A 4,422-nucleotide genomic window follows, 5' to 3' on the forward strand; every position below is an offset into this window, starting at 1 on the left:
ATTCAAAATAAAATGGTCTAAACTAACCCCTTGTTCACAGAATGATGGTCACAGGAAAATTTGAATTCAATAAGACTAGTGAACTACTTCAAGGATTAAGTAACTAGTGCATCCAAAGTTTACCGACACATCCTTGGTGCAATAATCATTGGCTTCAGATAGAATGCACAAACAACTGCAGACATCAAGTTCCCTTGTTCTTTTTTTGAAACTGGAAATTTTATTGATCAAGTGTCAGAGATTACATGTTTTGCGTCCTCTTTTAATTGAGGTAAAATGTCTTCAGAGATAACTAAGATCCAGACATATTCTAGCTAGTTTTGCTAAGACATCTGCTACCTTAGTTTTTTTTAGGCACATAACAACATTGCCAAGAAATTTTATTCTTAATAATACTCTTAATATCTAAAACCAAATTACAAAATTTCCAGTCTGATTTGAAGTCTTCCTTGGTGACTGCATCAGCCACTAATTGTGAGTCCAGTTCAAAAATCACTTTATCCAGCTTCATATCTTCTGCCCGTTGAATTTCTTGCCACAAACCTTTACAATCCACCTGTTCTGGACTCTGCGCTGTCTCTAAGAAGATACATTTAGACCCGTTATGTGTACCTGCGAAATCACGCAATATTAGTCCAATGCCTCCTGTTTTAATAGCATAATTAAAAGGATGCATCAAATCAAAAGATACCAGGAAACGTCAAGAGGATGCATCGAATTCCAGAATGTCAGGCATGAGATCAAGTTAATTAGCATACGATTTGGCTTGAATAGGAACTTGATCTAGAATACTGAGAGCGAAAATCTTATAAAATAGATCATCATACCACACACAAAAGAAGCATGCTTTGAATAGATCCATACATAGCAACAATATCTACCAGCTCAAACCCAACCGCTGATCTGAGCTAGCCTAGAACCATATGACTGAGCATGGTTGCTCAATCTTTTTATTTGAGCTGGTACAAGTAGAACTTTTTATGAAACAAGCATATGTAACTATTTATAACATGAATGAACATTAAACTGCAGTACAGAACTAATAGCAAAACATGGCCACCGTGTTTGACCAGATACTAATAACTAAATATTCTTAGTTAATCATTTGAAAGAATGAAAATAATTCGTCAAGAGAAAAGATCAAAGGCTGCTTTAGAATAGCATAGAACTGTGGGAGCAAGAGCCCGGTGTTTTAGAATTACATTAAGACCGGCCTTCTTTGCACATTTCTCATGTAAATGGTCAACAAAAGTGACATAAGGACGCTACCCACTAGGATCTTCATTAGTATTCACATTCACTGTTCGTTTCTGGACATCCTCTAAGCTACTCACAAAACAACCAGATGTTACAGAATGCCTATTATTTTGTTTAAATTATTACTACAACAACAACCGAGCCTTTAGTCCCAAACAAGTTGGGGGAGGCTAGGGAAAAGGAAGACCCGTAGGTTTTGTTTAAAGTAACTAATATTATTCTAACTCTATCGGATAAGAGTACTTTACTTACATATCTAGGATGTCTGATGTTGGAAGAAGCCTATAAACAAAATGTAGTGCAGCTTCAAGGAAACTAAGCTGTCTTGGAGCATCCTCAAAGGCAGACAAGATGCATTCATTAACAATCTTAAGAATGTCTGACCTATACTTGTTTTGATCTGCACCGACGAATGTTTCAGCAAGCCGAGACACTTTGTAAGAGACTTGCTCGTCAAAGATTCTTTATTGCTTTTCCAAACTTCCAAAATGTATCGATTATGACTTTACAAACGTGAACCACATGGTCCACATCTCAGCGAGTATAGCACATACCTACTCTAGAAAGACCTACTCTAGGCACATAAAAAGCCTCAGAGAAAGCTAGTTTCCTACAAGTTGTAGACGGGAATCTGAAACTCTAGCTTCCCCCACCCCTCCCCCACCCCCACCCCCACCCTCCAGTTTAGATCTACTCTGACTCCGAATTCAATGTTGAACACCTCATACTGGAAAATTACATTCTGAACAACCATGTGAAAGGCATTACGACCATAAGGTGACCACCCACTGAATACCCACTGAATGAGGTCTTGTTCTTAGAATTCTCTGAAAGATTGGTCTACTATGAATCCTGAAGATGAAAACATTTCTCCTATTTGTGTTGATGATTCTAACTGCAAAGCTAACTGCGGGGCTCTAATAAATTCCACATCTTCCCTACAGATATATCCAACCAAAGCAAAGGATTCTACGAATCTTCCCCTTCCTTCTAAAGCAACATGCTTTATAGTTTTATTAAGACACATTACAGTTCTTGATGCAAATGATGAAGAGGCCATTTTTGATGGAAAGAGCAAAGAGTGATATTAACTTGAACTTTGAGCAGAAGTTGGTTGATCTCTGATTATAAATGGGTGATTATTTGCCAAGTAACTTGAGTTGGAATTCATGCCAGGTTAGACCAGGACCAAGCAGATCTTGTGCATCAACAAATACAATGAAGAATGCAAAGTTGGATTTAAAGTTCAATCTGTACTTGCCTTGTGGATAGAATGTTGCAATTGATAAGTCTAACAATCAATTGGAATCCTCTGACTGACGTTTTTGGAGATATTAAACGACCAAGATGCTTTCTGGCCGCCACTATGTTGTGCTTCTGCCAAAATCCAATCAGGTTTGGGTCGGAGGGAAGGGATGAATCTGACAAAGAGAAATTAGAATCGTGAGTACCGATTTACATACGAGAGAATTAAATAAGGAGATTAAAAACTGAAAAAGGTGTGTTTGAAAAAGGAACTTTCCTCAGATAGAAAAAGGATTAAAAAAGATCCGACTTTGGATGAGATGAACCCCAAAAACAAAATCGAGTCGGAAAGGAGATAAGAATAAATTAAAATATTTTTGCCATACAGTCATTGATAAGAATAAATTAAACAGACCGAGCTGTTAAGGGCGATTTTTATGGCAATGACCCAGTGAAATTTTTTGTTGAGCCATGTGGATTATCAAATTTGGTTTTCCACCATGGTAAAGCATAGGGCTTTAAATCATTAGGCATGAGTCAAGGTAAAAATACTGGCGTTGGAAGAACCAACGCACGCGCTGATGACATGACCGTTGGCGCGTGAAGCACCAATGCGGGCGTTAGAACCGAAATCTCCAACTTTCGACTCTCCAACGCCTATATTTGCAATGATATTATATCAGCACTATAAATTCGTTCTACTAATTTCAGTTTCAGTCACACCGCTACCATTTTCTTCTTCTAAAACTTTTTTAAATCAAAAAATTCTAACATAATATAAACAACTTAGTGAGAAGAATGGCGAATAGTATAAAGAAGAGAAGAGATCGAAAAAATGAATCGACACCGCTGCCTAACGCAGGTGTGGATTTTTCTCAAAATCGAGAAGCAGAGTTTTCTTCGCCAAATATCGTTGTTGCTTCATCATTAGTCCCAAGTCATGTGTCGGGGCATCAAGATCGGTCTGAGGATTATTATAACATGAGAGGTGGATTTTGTGAAATAAATATTGTTTATATTGGTTTATCCCCTGCAGTCCGAGAAAAGGTTGACAGATATCCTTGGCGTGCGCTTTATAGAATGAAGCCTAGAAAACATAACAACAAAATTCCTAAAACAGTGGTAGAAAGGTGGTGGACGACGACACACACATTCCATTTTATGGATTTCGAAATTGGTAAGTTTTTTAACTTAACTTAACTTAAATTATTATTTTTTAAATAATTATTAAATAATCAAAAGAATTAATCATAGTTGATATTATACTTGTAATAGGAATTCCGCCCCTTGATTTGTGTTTCATTATTGGGATCCCAAGTGGAATGGGAGACCCGCCACCATTCAACCAAGATGAATGGATATCAAATAGTAAATGTGAGACGCTTTTTCTCTCGTTTGTGGAATCAGAAATACGTCAAGATTGTAAAAATCTGAAAGGAGGTGGGATCAGATGTGCAGCGTTGAAGTCTTTCCTAACCAAACCCAGAAACCCATAACATGTAGATGACTATCCTGAACTCGAAAGAATGTTCAGACATTCTTTCCAAACTCAACTTTTGTTGCTCATGTTGGTTGGCTTGAAGCGTTAGAATATCTCGACAAAGCACCAAATTATGACTGGGGATCTGCAATTTTTAGCAGAATTGTACTGTGGGCTGGATCAAGCATCCCTGGGCCAAGAAAACTTCACTGGTTTCTGGGGCATCATAGAAGTAAATATCAAAATTATTATTTTTAAATTTTATTATTATTACTAAATTTAAATAGATTTTATGAACAAATGTAGATTATTTAACCAAAATACTAAAATTATGGAGTAATTTGCAGTATTGGTGGTATACCTACTCCCGTGTTGCTAAACCAATCCTAAAAAATAAGAGGGACACTAAGATTTCCAATGTTGGACATGTATATGAAGAA

General features: G+C 36.9%; 1 long non-coding RNA gene across 1 annotated transcript; it reads right to left on the reverse strand.

The window, feature by feature from the left end:
• Positions 1-200: 200 nt before the first annotated feature.
• Positions 201-1,501, reverse strand: LOC113336734. The gene is made up of 2 exons (XR_003354004.1): positions 692-1,501; positions 201-612 (listed from the first exon to the last, which is right to left on the reverse strand). It is a non-coding gene; the product is annotated as an uncharacterized LOC113336734 (long non-coding RNA).
• Positions 1,502-4,422: the final 2,921 nt, after the last annotated feature.

Source organism: Papaver somniferum, unplaced genomic scaffold, assembly GCF_003573695.1.
Source record: "Papaver somniferum cultivar HN1 unplaced genomic scaffold, ASM357369v1 unplaced-scaffold_154, whole genome shotgun sequence".
Lineage (NCBI taxonomy): Eukaryota > Viridiplantae > Streptophyta > Magnoliopsida > Ranunculales > Papaveraceae > Papaver > Papaver somniferum.